The sequence below is a fragment of the Protopterus annectens genome, chromosome 1.part2 (assembly GCF_019279795.1).
Source record: "Protopterus annectens isolate FY-2018-M chromosome 1.part2, PAN1.0, whole genome shotgun sequence".
NCBI lineage: Eukaryota > Metazoa > Chordata > Ceratodontiformes > Protopteridae > Protopterus > Protopterus annectens.
Window position 1 is genome coordinate 562338889 of NC_056727.1, and position 22264 is coordinate 562361152.

A 22264-nucleotide genomic window follows, 5' to 3' on the forward strand; every position below is an offset into this window, starting at 1 on the left:
GACATCGTGCCACCCGACCTTAGATCCCAGTGTCTCTGTTGAGTAGAGCCGCTGGAGTGATCCCGGGGTGAATTTTCTATTTCCCATCCACTCATCAAGATTTCTCTTGAAGAGGGCCAGTGAGGTGCTCTGCTTGACCTATATGGAAAGTCTATTCCAGAGCATGGGCAGTCTCTGGGTTATGAATCTGTCCCTCCAGCATGTTATGTTGATTGTGGTAATAAGGTTGAGGTCTCTGGAGCATGTGGTGCGGAGGGATTGCGACTTCTTTAGATGTAGCATTTCTAACAGAGCTGGGTCAGACATGGCTTTGTAAGTCAAGCAGAGATCACCTCTAAGTAGGCAATATGAGACAGAGAATAGTTGGAGTTTTTTGATTCTGCCCATATATGGCAAATGTTTAAGGCCTAGGATCCTTTTCCTGAAGTACTTTTGTGGCGTCTCCAGTTGTTGCAGGTGTCTAATGAGGTACATGCCAAATGGAGCATTGTACTCGATGACTGGCCTAATGAGGGAAGAGTAGACATAACTCCCTATATGCTCTGAAGTGCATTTTAAAGATTTTTTTTCTTTTTACACAATCTTTTCAATCGATGATTTGAACAGAAAGTATGACTGAGGAAAGAAATTGTGTTGCTGTACAGCTTCCGTTTTTCTTGCATCCTCTCAACACACCTTTTCTGACTAAGACAGCACAGTAATAACCATTTAGGGAATAATTCAAATAAGCCAGGACCCAAGAAGCCATCAGGTTATAGATGTTCTGGGGTGTATTTTACAGCATTTACCCAGCCTTTTAATACAGTGGTGATGTAAATAAAAAACATGAGTAAGAAAAGAATTTCAGTCTTTTATTTTTTTTCTTTCTAGAAAGACATATGTTATACCCAAGACTTAATGTTCAAAGATGACAAAATTGTAGCAACAATAAACTAACAAGCTAGTTGTCTGGATACACAAGTCATATCTGGGAAATGCCTGCCCCCCCCCAAAAAAAAAAGACTGCCTAAGCATCGTTCTGGTGTTTGGCTGGGTTGAAAGCAGAGGTTCAAACTGCCAGTCATGTATTTCAAGTCACCGCAGACATACATATACATAGCATGCCTCCTCGTCCTCAACACAAACTGCCAAAGGCAGCTACTTGTATGCATTCCTGAAGTGTGATAGTGGGGAAAGTGAAACAGATAATGACTGCAGTAATGTATTCTACTTTGTTATTCCTATACAGTACCCTGCCCCTACACAAGCCATAGTAACCTTCTGTGTACACCTCTGAGATTAAGGTCTGTGAGAAAAGTAAACAAAAATAATGACCACACTGTCCTGAGCCCAAACACAAGCTATAATGACCTCATGTGCACAGCTCTAAGGTTTGAAGATGATGAAAATTAAAGAAGTAATAACCACACAACACACACACACACACACAACCTACAGCAGCTTCCTGTGAGAGTGGGGGCCTCCAGATTCTAAGTGTCTAAATGTTCTGTGACATTCTTTATTCTTCACTTTTGAAATATAATTACTTGTTCGCTACATTTTTTACTGATACCCAGAAGAATAATGTGTTTGTCCTGGCATTACTCAGTGTGTGCACAGATAATAATAACTGATACCTTTTACACACACACACACACACACACACACACACACACACACACACACACACACACACACACACACACACACACACACACACACACACACACACACACTCACACACACACACACACACACACACACACACACACACACACACACACACACACACACACACACACACACATGTGTGCGTATAAGCCATAGCAGTACTTGTTTTGTACCACTGGTACTGGCACACCAGATCAGTGACTGCTACTTAGCAGTTAACAAACAGTAGCAGGCACAAGTTACCTTTTAGTTACCTCAATGAGGAGTAATACAAACCTGTCACTGTTGCTGATTTCACAGACCTTCCCTGATTTTGCTCATAATTTTGCTCTGTCCTTCATAAAAAGTTTGATTTGCTTGTGAATCATTCAGGACTACAGACAGCCAATTAATCCAGATATGAGTTTTATACTTGTTGAGTAAAAAATGTATACTGATGCAAAATGTGTTATTGTATTAACTTTTTAATTTAATTAGAGTAATATTTAAAACATGTTCCTGATTTTCTGGTATTATTGGTATTGCACTGAACTCTTCAGCAAAGAAGTTGGGAGTTACAGTATCTCCTCTACTGCCAGTATTTATAAAACTCCCTGTACGAGAAAACCATCCCTGAAGATCAGAAGCATCAGCTGTTCTTAAACTCCAAAGTATGTGTTGAGATCAGTTATGATGGGCTGATGATCTCTCTAGCGCTTACCTTGACTATGTTCATTACCAGCTTTATTCTAACAGAGTCGTATCCCAGCCCTGTTCAGGTTAAACTGCCTAATCAGGGAATTAATACATTTTTTCCTCCTCATTCATCAGCCACAGCTTTTGTGGGGCCCCCAAGCAGTCAAGGATGATTAGGGGGGCCCCTTGCAGCCATGGGTTTTGCAGGTACCTAAAAAGCTGGATATGTTGTTAGTTTGAGTGGAGAGAATGTCCACCAGCAGGTTTTAACTAAGCCAGGGGCACTATGTCAGTAGTACAATATATAATGGAATTGTGAAAGCTGTTGCTTAATAAAACACTGTTACTATAACCAGCAATATCTTTGAATTTTAAAGGAGATATAAATAAGAGTTATTACCCACCTGGTTTATTAAATATGCAATATTCCTGTACTAGCTTTTGTTGTTTTGGCAGACATGTTCCAAAATATCAAAATAAGATAACTTGCAGTGGTTGGGGGCCCCCCAGGAACAGGGGGCTCCCAGCGACCACAGGGTTTGCTGGTGCCGAAAGCCGGCTATCTATTTGTTAGAAGATTGGTGTGGACAGCCTTAATAAACTTTAGTTTGTTAGATTCTTGTCTGAGTGATGGGGGTGGTGTTCCAGTAAAGCGAGGTGATATGGTAGTACATAGCATCACTATAAAAGTTAAGGGATTTGTGTACTGAGGTGAGATCATTATTATGTGAGCTTAGTTCTTTTGGGAGATTGTATCACTGTAATAGGATTACTGTAGTCGAGCATTTGTTATATTGAAAGAGAATAGAATAAACTAATTTTATTTGGGTAATTTTAGGTAGCCATGATATTCAACCCAGTTAAACTTGTTTAGAGTAGTACAGTGGTGGATTCTAGATGTTTGAGAAGCAAATCTAGCAATCTGGTTATAACTCTGGATTAACTTGTTTGTTTCATGGGTTTGATGAAAACTGGGGAGGTGCAGGTTAAGGTTGGTAGGATACAGGCTGTAGTAATGTCTTTGTGGCTAGCTTCTTTTAAGTAGTACTTAGCCCTATAGAGAGCACCTAGTTTCTGGCGAGCTTTATAATGATGGTTTGTACATGAAGGTCAAATTTTTGCTGATTGTCTATGATAATAGCCGGCAGTTTTTCATTTGTCACAGTTTCAATTAGTATGTTATCAGATGAGCAAATGGGTAGAATTTATTCAGCTGTAGGGATGGTTTAGGGGGAAAGAGCATAATTTTTATTTTTGACAGGTTTAGTGTGAGGTTGGCAGTTTTAAACCAGCATTCAGTTTTAGAGTAGGATTCTTGGGTGAGTTTTTATAGTATCTGTGAAGTTGGTACTGAGAATATTAATGCTGAGTCGTCACTGTATTGAATGATTTCAGATTGTGGTACAACCTTGTGCAAGTTGTTTATGAAAACTATTGAGTAATAAATAGCCTGGTATGGATTCTTATAGGACTCCTGTAGTTGATGGGAGGAAAGTTGAGTAGACTGATTGCCGTTTGACAGATTGTGGCCTATTTCTGATGTAACTCTGAAACCACAGGAGATAATGTTTAGGCAAACTGATTAGGTAATTTATAGTAGTTATAACTTGGTTTGTATGAAAAGGTATTGAGAGGTCGAGGGTGACAGATACTAGCATGTAGTTATTTCTGTGTGAACTGATGTAGTTGAAAAAACAGGAGAGCAGTAGTTGTGCTATGGATTGGTCAGAATCCATGTTGTTTGCTGGCTAAGAGGTTATTATCCATTAGATAGTTCAGGTAATCAGTGATGTACACATCTCTCTAGAACTTTTGACAGTGGGGGGAGGATAGCAATAGATCAGAAGTTATTGAATTCACTGGACCTGCCTCCTTTATGAAGGGATCTTATAAAGGTTTGCTACCAAATTTTAGGGACATGAGCTTCCTTAGTGGACCTATTGATTAATATGGAGATGGGATAAGATATTGAATCAGCAGCAATTTTTAAGAATTCAGTACAGAGGTTGCCTGCTGTAGTAGTTATTGGTTTGAACTTTTTTAGAAGCTTTCAATGGTTTAATGTTGCCATGTAAGGTCCTGGTCATCCATAAGTAGTTTTCTTGGTCTGAAGAGCCAAGGTGCTGGTGTAGATTTGCATTGTTTTTGCCTGAGAGGAAATAGTGTGTTTAGTATATCAAGGAATGTGTTGTCAAATGCTATTGTGACCTTGTCATTGGTGAGTTGGTAAAGAAATTGACAGCTGATTTGATTTAATATGGCTGTAAAATTATTTATCGAGAAGTTCTTCACACTGTGTACCAGTCTGAAGAGAGGTTAGGACTGAGGGGATGAGCTACTCTTGATTATATAGGATGAGTGGACATCACTTAAGTGTATCAAGTAACACTCCTGACTGCATGATTTTGTTTGGTTGGATAGTTACGATCCAATCAAGTATTGACAGTGTATTGGAATTAATATTATGCCTTGTTGGGGAGAAAATAATCTGAGTAAAGCTGAATAGCTTGATATTTTGTCCTAACTTGCTGTTCCTTATATTGTCCCAGTTAATATTGGTATCACCAAGGATGATTGTTTCATTTTTTATATTTGTTGTGGTCCAGCATACTATATTCTCTATTTGTGTAGGGAGGGCGTAGTTTAGTGAGATGTATATAGCCATGATGCAGATAGTTTTGTTTGTATTTAGTTGTAGATAAGCAATGCTGATTTCTGCATTTTTCTATGTGGGTATTTCATGTAGGTAAGATTATAGTTGTAGGTGGCTTTTATATATTATGGCTATGCCCACTCATTTTTAGTTATTTGCTCTGATATAATTACGTTAGACCCCTTTGTTAGTATCTCTTCATTACGTATTGGTGGTTTAAGCCAGGTTTCAATGAGTTAAGACATCTGGGTCATGTATGTTTAGAGTTCACTGACTTTTTTCCTATGCTTTGAATGTTGATGTTAAAAAAAATAGATAGCTTTTGCCTATGGATGATTTGGTGTTTAAGAGAATATCTGAGGTGTGGTATGAGTGATTTGCATGTAGTTGGGCTTGATTACAAATTGTGGGTCCAGGACTGGGGTGAATGTCTCCACATGAGTAGAATATAACTACTAAAGGTTAGGTTTCTGTGGATTTTTAGTTTGTACTTGAGGTAGGTGGTAAGGTTTGAGATCTGATGGGGTTAGACACAGTTAGTTATTGAACTTTACAAATTAGACCTGGAAACAATCCAGAGGATATATGTAGGGAAAAAAAGAAGTAGAGCTATTGTTCCGGTGAATGTTGAATTTGTTACGGAAGTGATTTTACTGAATTGTTAATGTGGTGAATTTCGGGGTTTAAAATTATGTGCTAGGTGGTTATTTGTGATAGTTATTGTAAAAACGTAGTGAATAAAACTTCAAATATTATCTATTAAAATGCATATGGTAATCTCCTTTTGCAGTCAGCAGTCTCTTCCACTGTCCGATACTTGTGGGATGCCTCACCAAAAGGAATGGAATCCTTAGCTAAAAGCAAACTAATCTTGGGGTCGTAGTGGGTTTAATGCTGCTAGAATGCTTATGGTACTGGGGCATGATAGAGTTATGTAGTTTAATACTGTCCAGCCATGTCTGCAGCCTCATTCAATTAATATAATAAGATGTACAGTATCTGAGCACATTGTCATAGTTTATTTTTAGTCCTTACATTAATTTCCCTTGCTTGCTATAGTGAGTTTTACTTTTTCTGCCACACTATTTGAATAGGACATTTGTAAGACCGAGCTCCAGTGTCTGATTGGTTGATTCACTCTAGGGAGAGATGTTCAAAATCTGTGGTTATGAAACATGCAAGGAAAACATTAGAAGAAGGACTTGAAAAAATGGTTAAAAAAGATGAATAATAATGTATGCATCATAAAGGCAACATCACATTGCATCATAAAAGCAACATCACATTGCAATGTGAAGTTGAAACACTATTGAATTTCAGGCTTCATATCCATCAGAAAATGCATGTTAATGCAAAACCTGTTAAGACTTGCAACTTTCTAAGTTTATAAGAGCAGTATTTAAAAACTATCCCTGATTTTGGGCCATTGTTATCTCAATAGTTTGATTTTTGTCCAGACTTCTTGAACAAAGAGGTTAAGCAGTATGGGCTAGGTTGTAGTTTTAACTTTTCATTTCATAACACTACCATATACTTTTTATATTACAATTATTATGGTAAATCAGTATGATGATGTAAATATAAATGCACCTCATACTGCAGAACAGTAAATTAAAGTTCATTAGATTAAGGGTTCTAGTTCATGTATAAAACCTTAAATACAAGTAAGAAGACAGACTTCATTACATTATCTGTTGTGACTAAGATAATATAAAATCATATTTCATCGTATATGTGGCAGTAATTAGCCATTAGTCTTTACTTTTTACGTAAAATACACAAACGTGCGCACACACACAAACACACACATACACAATATTACAGATGCAGTTTGCTGTTTTTCGTTGCTGTTTAAAAATTACTGACTACGTAACAGATTTAGTTCATCACTGTAAAATTTATATTGTACTCCCATGAGTATTGTAACTTTTTGAATTTTGATTACATTTATAGTATATCCAAAGAAGGTGAAAGCAAATATGTGATACTCAACAAGTTCTTAACATCGGGCTACAAAGATATTTTTTAAGAGATATTTGTATAGGGAACTAACACATCGGATAGTGATCTCATTTATTCATTGAAACAATTTATATCAGTATTTTTACCAGCAGGTGTCGCTGTTTCCTTTCAGTGCTTTGAATAGTGGTGTCCTCTAGAAAACTGGTGCTTTCTTCCAGTACTATTATGATTATGTATGTCAATATACAGTGTCTAAACTTAAAGGAGAGAAATGCAACTGAATTGTATTCTTCACCAAGTGTGGTAAATTAAACTAGGGTTAGCAGTTCAAACTCCACCACTATGTGTACTATATATATATAAATATATATATATATATATATATATATATATATATATATATATATATATATATATATACACACACACACACACACACACACACACACACACACACACACACAGTGTGTGCGTGTGTGTGTGTATGTGCAGCATGTGTTTACTATATTTATTATCTATTTATATCTATGTATATGCATATTGCATGTATACTATATATATATATATATATATATATATATATATATATATATATATACCATCAATCTATGTATATGTATACTATGTTTACAAGCATGTAGTAAGAGGCAGTTTAAATCTCACCACTGCCAATTGATACTGATATGTAACAAAGACCATGATCATAAACACAGCTAACAACAAGGGTGCTGTTCATATTCACTTCACTTATGTGCATCAGGAACATATTCAGGATGAAGCTAAGCCCAGCTTTGGATTGATTCATTGAGTCAGGTTGTGCTTAGGTGCAGCCAGTGTAATCAGCTTATGAAAAACATATGCAAATGAGACAGTAATGAGATGCAGATGAGGAATACCTTAAATTTGTGTGACTTAAGAGATATTCGTATAGGGAACTAAAACATGGGATAGTGACCTCATGTTTGTGTGACAAACTTATGCAAGTGAGGTCTTTTGCTGCTTGTTTCTGATTCACATTCACTTTTGCACGTACTGCTGCACCATACATACGTACTTTATAAACAAGCAAAGCTGCTTCTTTTCTACTTTGCAATCAAAGAAAATGCTTGCTGTATCTGTCAGCTTGGATATTTTTCTTTGTGATCTCCTTATCTCGTCCGTAACAAAACTGCAGGTGTCGAATGGCACATGCTGGCCAGAAGGCACAGGTATAGGTGAAGACTGACGTTTTTTAACCTTGCTGACAAAGAAGTCCTTGATAGATTTATAGTGGACAAATATATTGTAAGGGTTTTAATAAGTCTGTAGACTCACAGATGAGGACCAGGGGGATGTGTGATCTTCTCATACCTGTGGACATAAGGGTATGTATAACCCTCACTGTAATTGCCAGGGGGGGCTTTCCAGAGACAATCTGAGGACACACAGGGTATTTCTCAGGCTTTTGCCATGAAAATACTTCAGCAGTTCCTTAACATAGTCTTGGCACATGTGGGTCAGTATATTTATCTGCCTGTATCATCACAGGACTGAGACAGAACCATGAAGTCTTTTATGGGATGGCATGTTTTCCAGAGGTGATTGGTGTGATAGGCTGTGCCCATGATGCCATGACAGTCCCATCTGGACCACAGGGAGCAGCATCTGAAGAGGAAGGGCTACCATTCCATTAACTGTTAGGCCAACTGTTAGGTAGTGTGTGATGCATGGGCTAACATCACCAACGTGTTGTCCTAGTCACCAGGCAGTGTCCATGATTTCCATATCTGCCACACAAGCTCATTCTCCTGCATCTTCTTGCATGGTTGTCACCTTGTTGGTAAGTGCACAGTTTTCCAGTCATAGTTGGAAAATGTTTGCTTACTAGTACACCTCTTTTTTGTTATGTTTCCTAACCTTATTTTCTTTGGTAGGTCATGCAGGCTACCCACACATACCTTGGTTGATGATTACACTCCATAACCTAGGGATCTTCTGACAAATGCTTCATCACTGCCAGTCCTAGAGAAGGACTATCACTGAGACCATTTCCATTGCCTGGATGGGTTTTTATGGTACCCTTCATTATGGTCCTGTTTTATGGTACCCTTCATTATGATCCTGTTTTATGGTACCCTTCATTATGATCCTGTTACAGCATGCTGGAGATTTACTGCATGCTGCATTTTACATAACATGGTCATGTATGAGTCTGCTGCTCAACTGCCCCAAGATGCCAGTGCAGCTCCCACTGTTGTTTCTTCCACCAGTGATGACAGTGATGGTGCCCAGCTGATGGCAGTATCATGGGACCCCTGCAGTAGGCCCATTCTGCTGATTTTATGAGCCTGAGTCATTGCTTATTCAGTTATGTACCTTCTGTGGGGTGGGGAGCCCTGCTGATACACACTATGACTGTGTGCCACTGTCTTTAGGCGGTGTTATGAATATGAGAGTTATGACATCATTGTTGGCAGCCATTGTGCTTTCAGCTTCAGTCTGCTGTGCTGACACAGTGGAAGTGTTTGGTTCTGGTGATGAGCCTGTGAAGGACTAACTGATGATATGCCAGGACCTCTGGCAACCAAAAATTATTGAAATACAGATACTTTACCATGGAAACAGTGTAAGCTTTCTTGCATGCCTGATGTAGATGGGTCACCTGGTGAAGGAAAATGTAATAGGTTATATATACACATCTATCCTGAGCAGTATATGGCAGCATGAAGTATTGCCATCACATATGCACTAATCTGTTTGATTGCCACACTGTGGCTACTGCAGTGGTCTGATTGTAATTGTGTCCACACCTCCACTGATGATTCCTATGGCATCACCATCTGAATCATAGTTAGTGTTCCTTATGGATAGAAGGTACTCCTCAACAGGTGTTAATGGTTATATTCTGACAGAGCCCCCGTCATTGCTGCTGCTGCTGGCAGCTGCATTTTGCCTAGCTTTGGTCCTTGCATGTCCCAATAGGTCATTTGCTTTTTTCCTAAACTATGCCAATATGTGGTTCCTACCTCTAACATTGATGTCAGCCACAACCTGATTCCATGCCTTATCTCTCTCTGCCTGCTTTGCCCTCCACCCTTCCCCAAAAGATGTTTCCCACATTTCATGAGAGCACCCATTAGGGTGTGATTCTCTTCAGAATTTAAATTGTCTCTCTGGTGTCTTAATCTCAGCTGCTGCAGCATGTTGTAACCTGAAGCATTAATTGAGGGTCACGATTAAACCAAACTCACACACGACACCTGCACTGTAACAGTTTAGTAGTAGATATTCCAAACGTGTATTGATTGTTATTTTTAACTGTCCTCAGCTACTCTTTGCAACCAGTAATTATATATATGCAGTGCTACCATAACCATGCTAATTAATTTTGTATTGCTGCCCTACTTCTCTGTAACCCTTAAAAAGGCCAGAAAGTACCAAAATACATGTATACAGCTGCCAAAATGGTACATTACACTTTCCTATTCTTGTGACACTTAACATTGAAAAAAATCCTAACTTGCATATCTTACCAGTTATACCAGTAAATATATGTTTCTGGTAAATTGATCTTAATGAGTTACACAAAACTTTGGTGGTTTTCTAATAGTTTTCAAGTATTCACTTTGTTAATAATTCCTATTAATTTGTTTGTGACTTTCATGGACTTTTGGTGACAAATGCAACTCAATGCAGTCAAATATGGTGAACTTAAACCTAATGACATAAATTGGGACTGATTTACAAAGCTCCTATGAAAATTAAGCTCAGCCAAGCTGAGATCTATGAATCATACCTTTGCACAAGTATCCATTTCAATAGGCAGAAAATGGGTTTGGCTTCTTGTGGACGAGCTATACTGAATTGTGCTGACCGTGGGAAAGCACATCAGCTTATAGCAATTCTCAAACTCAGCAAATTATGCCATTCCTTTGGGATATGTATGTAATATATTAATAGATGGTAGAATTGTATTTAATTTAATGCCACCAGTCCAACAAATCTACAGGTATTATACTAATAAATGTTTCCCATTAACGTAACAAAAACAACATCACTGAAGTCCATGGGACTGCTGCAGTTCCCCTAAATGCTTGCATGGGTTGGCCATGGTATCACACCTCAGAAGGTGTGGTTCACATCCTTATATCTCCTGCCCTGCATTTATGTAATTTGCTCTTGTACTGGTAATTTGTAATATGGCATTTGTAAAAGCCCACAGTTGAGTGCCAAGATGGACAGAAAAAGAGACTAAGATTCTCCTCTGCCTGCTGCAGGAGTCATACCTCCTGCTGCAGGAGTCATACCTCCTGGAGCAGGCTGAGTCCAGCTCTGAGTGGAAAAAGGTGGATATCTTGCAAAAATTGGGGAGCATCTGCCATCCCTGGCAGGGATCCCCTGCTTTGGGTAGCAGTATTGGCACAGGTGTGACAACTTGTAGAAGGGAGACCAGCTGACCTGATGGGTATCACATGTGCAGGAAAGAAAGCCAGAATTCTATAGTAAAATTGTTTTTCTTTTTTTTTCTGTGCTTTGAAGGGTACTGAATATGTAAGTATAACCAAAATGTTTTATGTTTGCAAGTATAACTAGATTTTGTAAATACAGTCATGTGCACCTGTATACATGTGTGTGAGATACAAGTTTTTTCTCTCTGTATATATGATTGACTGTATTGAATTTCAAATATATGTAAAGTGTGAAATTATTGAAAAAGCATTAGGTTTTTAAAGTATGAATACAAAGTGAATAAAGGGTGAATTCATTTCAGCTGGTTAGTTTTACCAGAAATAAGATTGTACTGTGATATTAATGTACAAACTGCATGTTTTTCTAAAGTATATAACTTATTTCCAGATTACCTGATGCACATACAAAATGGCTGACCAGATTTAGCCACCACAGCATAGGCCACGCGGGGATGGGGATAAAGCAGCCAATGTATGACCTGCATATGGTAATGCTCGATTCACTTTACACTAGGTAGGACTGTATGCCCTACAGGTAGTTAAAAATGCATTACTTCAGAAAAACAGATGTAAGCAGTGCACATCATACATCAGATTACAGTAGTCGAGTATAGGTTCTTGTTAAAGTTAGCAGACTTTATTGAAGTGCTCTTTTGCCATTAAGAGCAATGATAGGAAGCCCTTCCTCCACCCCTCCCCATATTATTTAGGTGCCTCTCAATGTATCAAACAGCAGTAATAGTAGAGTACATCCTGTAACGCTTTCCAGTAACAAAAATAAATAAATAAATAGGTTAGGAAAGGAAATGAAAGATAGTCAGGGAATAGCAGAGCAGTCATCACTGCTAATACTTTGTATTACTCCAGCAAGGTCTACTGTAATGTTTACTTAAATAATGCATCTATTGTATCACATCTAATAAAAAAAGTCTGTTAGAAAAAAATGTATTCCATAGCTGTGCACACAAGTATAACATTGGTAAACAAGTGTGCATTCCTTTTCATCTTAATAAAGAATAGTCTCAAAGGAGGTTGAAATGTTTGACAGAAGGTAGTTGTGAGTATTAATTATTTCATTAAATAAAGAGAAAAAGACAGTCATGCATTATCTGTTCCATTCTCTAACAACAAAAAGGAAGGTACTGTGTTGCAATTTTTGCGGAACTGTTTCAAATATAAATGGTAGTCAGAACAGAAATGCACACATAATTAAATATACATAGGTAACCTTAACACCACAGTCAACAGCAGTCCCATTTGGCATCATTATTAATCAGTATAATATAACTTACAAATTCATCCAGTATACCTGCTCAATAAATGTTTACTATGCACTGTCAATAAAATATTGCAACTGCAGCTTACAAGTCCTTCTTGTCTCTGTTCTCTATCTTCTTTTTCCTCGCTCTCTCTCTTTTTAATTCATTAATTTATTTATTACTTTTTTTCTTTCTCTGCCTTTTATGTTCCCGTTTTCACATGTCCAGAAATCCCAGCGTTAGCCCAACATCATTCCTCCCAGGTCAAGGACAGATCACCACCTCCCTCTGCCCACCAGAGGATGTCTTCATAGTGTCGGGGCAGTGGATCCAGTCCTGTGGACATCTGGTGTGGCATATCCTGGGAAGTTGTGAATGGCATGAACATCAAGATCTGGGTGAAGATGTGGTTGAGCTTGCAGTACAGAGACACTTTCAGTGAATACAAGACCTCCTCCAATGGATTAAAGACTTACTGACCTGGTCAACTCCATCCATTTTACCATGGGATGCCTCCTTCTCCATATCAGTGAGGTCCCCCACTCTAGGAACATTATACAGCAGAGATAACTGAGGTCCTCCAGACCAGGATGAGATCTGTTCCAGCACCCACTCACCCTCGCTCTTTTGTGCTTGACTGTCACCTGTATGTCTTGTGTTTCCCCCAAAATGTTGCAGTTTTGCAGGTATTACTATGTTATGTCAATTCAGCCATGTGCATGTATATACAAATGTGTGGGATACAAGTTTTTTTCTCTTTGTATACATGATTTGCTGTACTGAATTTCATATGTATATGTGCATATATAGTGTCAGCCCACTGCAATGTTCCTTTCATTTATATTGCGGGCTTTCCTTAAGTTTTCCCTAATCTCATCTTCTATTCCCTCTTCCTTTATTCCTCTCTGAACTTCCCTGTTATTTAAAAGATTTGAAAAACAGGGGGGTCTATTCCCTGCCAGAAACATTGTACCCCTTCTTTCCAACCTCCTCCAGCACAACCCTGTTGATATCTTCCTTTTGTGGGCACTTTGTCTTTTCTCTGCCCGTTTATAGATGTCCTAGCTTCCCCTTTCCAACCTTATAAAGACCCAATCAGGGTGTTCACATAAGGAGTCTCATACAGTCAGTAAATAAAATGTTTTGTCTTTTTTAACGTCACTTCTCCATACATGTGCTGAATGCCACAACGCTTAACTGAACTCCAGTAATGTATGCTGATTAGCACATGCTTGTGCTCAGCTCTCAATTCCGAAAACAGACAAAAGTAATTGTGGTGATTTTAGACTAAAATGATTACATTTGTATATAACCAGACTAGTTTTAATTCATTTCATGAGCTTGCAGACAGACCAAAAGCTTCTGGGCATTTCTGAGCACTTCTTCACTTGCCATTAACTGGTCCTGGGCAAATTTGCTTAAAAGCATTGTGACACTCTTCACCATGTGATCTTATACACATGTGAACTCTGGGACTATGAATACAACTTCAACTCTAATAAGAAAGATGAAACCAGTGTTTGGACTTCTAGGAGAAATAAGCACTTTCATTCTGGCCTGAGATGGAAGCCCTGACCATCTGCTGTATCAGATAATTATGTTGCCAGCTATCTAAAATGTACAGCTTCCCAGTTGATGAACACACCCTGACACAGGTACAGGCATCTTCTTTACCATTTGTAATATCATCCTCTCTTTTTTAATTTCTCCGAGTCTTTTGGGTTTCTAATACCATGATGGGAATGAACCCCATTCCTAGGTCAAAGTTTGATTAAAGTTCATGAAATTAGCATTGTTTCAATCTTTGATGTTAACCAGAAGTGCTCTTTGTAACACCTGCAATGTGTCCAGTAATGACTCCTGCAATTCTTATGGAGTTACATTTATCTGTAACATATCTAAATACAATTGTAAGTTATTTTTTATACAACTTGTTGCTCCTACCACTGTTGGAACTGTCTGGGTATCCTTCTTCTACACAGCCCTTGCTTCTACCTGCAAATCGTGGTATTAAATGACTTTGTGTCTCTCTGTATGTAAGACACAATAGTCACTGGATGTAGCAATTTCAGTGATCAGTGCTACTTTTGTCTTCAATTCATGGAATAGTACATCTGGTTTTGTCGCATTTATCTTTTGAACTGTTGGTAATGGGTGATAACGTGTGATATACACTTCATCATTTTCTATAATGCTTTGTGGCTCATGTTTCCAGTGTTTTTCAGCTACTTCAATACCATAATGTTTGCACAATCTATAATGCAACAGTCTTGCCACATTATTATGCCTTTCAGTATATAGTCCTTCTGCCACTATTATATTACAACCAGCAACAAGGTGTGTGACTATTTCCAGTTCTGTTTTACAAAACCTACATTTGTCTTTTTCTCCCACATGTTCAATGGACTTTGTAAACTAGTGTGTATGTAGTCCATTATCTTGGGCTGCCAAAATGGACCTTTCATTTTTTTTTTGTTTAAATTCACCTCTCTTTAATCATTCCTGCATTCAGTCCTGATCAACATGAGGTTGTTCCAAGAGTTTTCTATACTTGCAATTATATTTATGCATTTTCCACATTTCTTGCCTTCTCATCTGATCCTTCACCTTAAATTCTTTCTTTTGTTTTTTTGGCACATTCAGTGACTGCCTGAGTTTTATCTACTTCTGGTTTGATTTCCATTCCCACTTGATGCTGATATGCTTCTGATAGACTAAGAAGGGAAGTCATCTTAGATTTATTCTCCTCATGTTTCAAAACATTCACTACATTTGGGTCTTGCGAAGTCAGCAGATATGTGCAGTCCTACAATTGCAGCTCTATAAATGCAATCAATTTTGAGAAGGCCCATACCTCCTTCAGAATGGGGAATATATAGTCTTGGTATGCAGTGATTTTTAAAAATCATTTGATGAGCATGAAGTATCCTTCTTGTTTTCCTGTCTAATCTATCTAACACCTTTTGGGGCCAGTCAATCAATCCAAAACTGTACGCTGGGACAGGAAGTACAAATCAGTTTCTTGTTCCTAGATGTCAGTGCTGTTTTAAGTATTAATTTAAGTCTTGTAAAATATTCCTTACTAAGTTTTATTCGCATTTGTTCATATTTTATTGTTGATCCTTCAGCAATTCCCAAATATTTATACAGTCCTTCTTGCTCAGGTTCATTTATATCACATTCCTGACCCAAACTGATGTTTTCTTGGTGCTGCAGTTTTCCTGCTTTATAGGTTGCTTTTGCACATTTATCAAGAGAAAATGACATTCTTATATCATCTGAAAAAGTTTTGATCACTTACAATTGTGCTTTTCAGTTCCTCATCTGATGAACTATACAGTCTTAAATCATCCACAAAAAGAAGATGAGAAGTCTTTACAATTTGTTGATTTCTGGAAGCCAAATTGTAGCCATGACCTAATCTGTTAAGTAGACAACTTAATGGGTTAAGGGCAAGACAAAAGAGCAACGGTGACAGAGTCACCCTGGAATATCTTCCTTTGGATTTTTATCCCTGGAATAATAATTTGACTTTATCATGGTTTAACTGCAAAGTGGTCTGCCACTGTTTCATGGTCACTGTAATGTAATCAGTCAGAGTAAGATGTGCCTTATACATTTTTAAACACTCTTTTATCCATGAATGTGGGATACTGTCAAATGCTTTTTTGTAGGCTATCCATGCCATACTTAGATTCTTCCCCTTTTTACAAAACTTTATTTAACAACAAATGATCCTTTGTTCCATATCACTTTCTTTTATTACCCTTTTGTTCTATTGTCATGATTGAGTTTTCTTCTAAATGACTATAAACTCTGTCTGTATCAATTCTGGTGTATAGTTTAAAGGTCCTCAGAAGGCACGTTATTGGTCTATAGTTTTTAGGATATCTTACAGATTTGCTCTTAAGTAGGAGCATTGTTTTTCTTGTTGTTAACCAGGTTGGTTGGTGTCTGTTTGGGGTACGCATGCAAATAGTTCTTACTCATGGCTAAATCTTTATGTAAAGATGTTAACTTTTAGTCAGAAGTTAAGTACTGCATCTGGGCCCAGGGTTTTCCAGCTGGGAGATTTTCTTAACTTTGTTTCAATCTCTCTGTCTATTACTTCATCCCATTTCATATCCGGTAGATTTGAACTTCTTATTCTTTCTTTTACTTCTTCTGTCCATTTAGCATCTTTGTTATGTTCCACAGGATCTTCATAGATATTTCTCCAAAATGTATTTATTTCTTCTTTTTTTGTTGGTGTTTCAGTTTCTTTTGCCTTCTTTCCCATTTCTCTATAAAACTATTTTGGGTCATTAATAAATGTATTTATTTATTTGACATTGGTTAACCGGGTTAGTCCAACTGAGCAAGATCCCTTTTTCAGTGGAGACCCGAGGAGAAAAGCTCCACATACGTATCTATGTGACTAATGAAGTACATATACATAATATATAGCTAAATTACAATAGCTACTAAGGGTCAAAAACAAGCGTTTACAATAATAGACATGAGAATACAAATGAATAATAAGTACATCAAAGTGGAATACATAGTTAAAAATGTACATACATCAGCAGAAATGACATACATCATCAGAATCAGCTAAAAAGCTGCAGAGGATAGAACTAGTAAGGGTAATATAGTAAAACAGTAATGTAGAAGAAGGGGAATGAGGAGGTATGTGTATAGAAGAAGAGTGAGAGGAAAGAAGGCAGAGAGGAGTAAGGTCAATCAGGGGGGTGATTGCACTGAGATAGCCATGTATTGCTTAAATGCTTTTTTACAGCTTTTCTGAACTGCTGTTTAGACTTCGTAGTTCGAATTTCCAAAGGAAGTTTATTCCTTCTACTTTTGTACTTTTCCTTTATATACATCTGCATATCTTCTAAGTTTTTCTGCCTGTGCTGATATTTTTAGTTTATTATTTATGACAGTGCACAATAGTGCCTGATCTGTTGTAATACTGAGCACTGCTTTTATCACATTTATCTTTCTAAGTATTTTTGTTGATATGTTCCCTCTTCTATACTCTTCTAACAGTGACACTTTGTTTTCTCTAGTCGATACTTCCATGATGACATTTGATTTCTCCCCTTTCTTTCTCTTACTGCCCTGTATTTTTGTGGGAAGACTTTATCTGTTATTAATTTAGCTGCACAGTAATACATCCTATTTAGTATTGTTGTATCATATGGCTCTCTATGAACAGCCCTAATTATTGTGCTAATTTTTTTATCAAACTCTTAACTTTTTTAGTTTTATTGACTTTCCATAGTCTGTTTCTTTCATTGATCTTAATATGTCTCTCCATCTCTATTAATCAAGCAACTCTTCTCTTAGATCATTTTCTTCTAAACTGAGGGCACATTCTTTGTTCTCCATTTCCTGTGGGCATTCTACAGAACATTCCGGAGCACCTTCCTGTGCCACATTCTCTTAGTTTCATCCTGTGTCTTCCATTGCCCTTTCATATGGGAACTCACTGGCCTATCACTCCACAACACTGACTGTTAGAGTTGACACAGTTTCCTGTTCCTTCCCTTGCTGTGCAACTCCAACTGAACTTTTGTACTGGTTTCCTATGGAAGGCTCCAAAGTATCTTCATATGGCAACTGATGAGATGTTTCCTGCTCCACTGGTTTCTCCTTAATTTGGAGATCCATTGCTCCCTGCTGTGATGTTATCAAAATTTGATTTTCTGAACTAAATCCCTCACTTCCCAGGTAATCCATAACCTCACTTTCTATTTCTTTAACTTCTTCATTACTAATCCTCTTTTTTACTTTTCCTACTTTGTTTTCTTTTTTTTTGTATTGTAAACTTTTCCATGTCTGAATGCCTTTGCCTATATTTCTCTTCAAATATCTTTTATGCTGTTCTTTTTGTATTGATTTGTTTTACTTTCTCCTTTGCATAAATATTGCACCATATTAAATCTCTTTCTCTTTCCCATGTCTGTATTTCTTGGTCAGATTTCTCCTGCTTCTCCTGCTTCTCCTTACTTGGGGGACTCCTTGTTCCGTCATGCTGTGATGTAACCTGTGTTACTTTCTACTCTAAATCCTTCACTTCACAGGTATTCCATAACTTCAGCTACTATTTTTTAACTTCTGTTTTACTAATCTTCTGTTCTACATTCCTTCTTTGTGATGTTATTTTTTTGTATTGTGAGATTTTCCATATCTACATAGCTTATGGCCAAATATCTTTGCGGCTGCTTTTTTTTTTTGTATTGCTTAATTTGGCTTTTTCCTTTGCATAAATATTGCACCATATCAGATCTCTCTTTCTTTCCCATGTCCATATTTCTTTTTTATACCTTTCAAAAATCTCTAGATTTTGTTCTTTATATTTTTGCACTTCCTCAGTTGCTTCTTTTTCCAAACGGCCAAAGGATTCTTGGTCTATATAATGTTTTTCATAAATCTTTTGTATTAATGAACAGGAATTTTATCTGAAGCTTCTCACAGTTTTTCTTGTGCAAGTATTTTTTATTCCTCCAATTTCTCTCTTAATCTTTTTGTATAGCTTCTGTCTGGAATGTCCATATTTCTTTTTTATACCTTTCAAAAATCTCTAGAGTAAATTCTTCATAATTTTGCACTTCCCCCAGTTGCTTCTTTTTCCAAACTGCTGAAGGATTCTTGGTCTATATAATGTTTTTCATAAATCTTTTGTATTAATGAACAGAAATTTGTATCTGCAGCTTCTGACAGTTTTTCTTGTGCAAGTATTTTTGTTCCTCCAATTTCTCTCTTAATCTCTTTGTATATCCTCTGTCTGGTAATTCTGTGCATTTTGCATAACAGTAACAATACATAATTTCTTTCTTATCCTCAGTAGTCCACTCTACCAGCTTTATGGTCCTTTTCTGACCTATCAGTTTTTGTGGACTACTACTTCCTTCCATAACAGGGGGTCATCACCCCCCTGGGCCTGGCCTGACCCCATTGTAAGAATGTCTCCATGTCTTGAGGATTCTGTACCATCATTTTTTTGCATTCCTGACATCCGTGCACCTACCAGGATTGGGCACTTTTTTATCCTGGGTCTTGTCTACCCAGCTATCTTTTATTTTTTAACCTACTACGATATATGCTATATAAAATATGGTCTATATATCAGTGTCATCTTTGTGAGATTTTGTGAAAAACAGGGTCTACCTCATGAAGGTGCTCACCAAGACTTGAGGATGAATTCAATTCCAGCAACACTAGTCTTCTTTGCTTGCTGATTTATCATCTCTCCATTCAGACCCAACCATCTGTTGCATCAGATAATTATTCTGCCAGCTGTTTAAAATGTACAGCTTCCCAGTTGCTGAACACACCCTGACACAGGTACAGGCATCCTCTTTACCATTTGTAATATCATCGTCTCTCATTATACATGCTGTGATATCTGACAAGTTCCAACACACAGCCTCATTTGTTCAAAGATTCCACATTCTCATTAACTGTGGCAACAAATCTAGGATTAGTCTGAAGAAATATTTTAGTCCCACAGAAATATAAAAATCCTTTGTACATCAAAGGATGTAGATATAAAATCCTGTAAATGTGGATGACTGATACTAGTAAAATCATCTTCTGAGAGTGATATTTAATTTATTTAGTGTTTCACTAGAAGCTTAACTAAAGGCAAAAAAATGTTGAATTTACCATGTCACTGAATCTCTTTTGAGGAAGTACTTCTTTCAGAGTTTATATGATATGAAACACAGCCTGAAGGATGGATTTAAGTTGTTTAATGATTCCTGAGCTCTTGATTCTGACTTTGCAATTCAAAATGTAATCTGGAAATTCATTTGCTACTGGAATATCAACATCCCAGACTGAATGGGTGAGTAAGATAACCTGGAATGAAGTAACTGAACAGAAACAGAACTGGTTGCATTTTGATTATGCCATATGATAAACTAGTGCCACATTCTGGGGTACAGATTCCTGATGAAGCACTTTATGTGGCTTCAAATGTATAGCCAATTTATAAAGTGGAAATTTGAGGATGTTGGTTGTTAGTAATGCTTCTACAGCTACATCTACTCATTGAGATGGAGAGGCAGGAAATGTAATGATGGCTGGAGCCTTGATTCTGCTCATATAATCTTACTGCAATAGAACTCGAACCTAGGATGCATGTGCTATACTGAAAAGCAAGGGAAAATAGGTAGATATGTACAGTATCAGAAGACAACACATATTATCTATTCTAGATAATTACTGGTATTTAACAACCTTCTCATGGGCAGTGGAAAGAGTAGGATCACAAAAAAACTATTGTTTTAAGTACAAGATGGGTAGAAAAAATCCCTGCTGTGTCCCAGCTGGTCTAGCAAACTCAGTCACTGGATTAAAGTTGGTAGTATCATTATGAATAATCTCTAAGCAATGCTGAGCATTATTTTTATATTCCTGACATACCAAAAGAAGGATGTGTAGTTGTTCTTGACTTCTATAGTTAGTCCGAGCTTATGGGATGCTTTCATTTTTTCTGATGTCCTTTTTTAATTTCTCATCTAGCTGTTTAGTATTTTCTTTCATTGGGGTCTTTTGTTCTGCTATATAAGTTGAGATGCCCATGCAGTGACCCATTAATCAAGGAGCCTCAATCCTCACCACTAGCACCAGTAAGAGGCATGCACATTAGGAAGGATAACAACTACATACACAATAAAGTACAATTTCCCTTAAGAGCACACAGAGATCACAATCAGTCTAGGGCTGGTTTCTCCCTTTCTCTCCAGATTCCCAATAAGACTCCCCACTGGCACAGCTATAGGGTACAGGTCTCAGCCTAGTGGTCAAGTTAAAATCTCCAGCACCCACTCTGTCCATCCAGTGCTTTATGTCCCTGCCCAAGTAGCTGACACACACACACACACACACACTTTGAGATATGAGTTATATACAAACACACAGACACTCCTGGGAAGGCTGGCACAGGTACTCCAGCTATGCCCCCTTCTCCACCCAGGCTATAAGGTAGAAATCACTGCCACCAACCACTAATATCAGCTACTAATAAGACCCTTGCCAAAGGGTGTCTAATTTTACTGTACAATATTATTACTATCCTATTAGTAAGTATGATGAACAGCAACGCTTATTGGAGTGGCTTGGACAGTATCACTATATACATGCAATGTACTCTAGAGCTTAAATTACCTCTGCACAAAACAGCCACAGTTGAAAGGTTTAAAAATATTTAATAATAAATAATAAAAACACAAGAAAAATCTCCTCAATTCAACACAGTGCTAGTCAAGAGTTCCGAAATCACAGGAAACTTTAAACTTATACTGTAGAATAGTCTGACATGAAGATAGAAAACAGCTAGTCTAACCTTACTATTTTTTATCTATTTATAAGAGAAACAATGTTCTAAATAACTTAAATACATACAGAGCAAAGCAGAGTACTGGTGAGCAGATCTGTTCAGGTTCAAACAAAATCCAAAATGCTCTGATTCTCTCTCTCTGAGAAAGTCTTAAATTGATAATACATCACTGCTGACTCATTTTAGATTACATCATTCTTAACAGTTCTGATTTAGCTTCCCAGGCTAACAGATACTGAAAATTTACATTTATTTTTGTAATGTGCACCTGCAGGAAGCCACAGCA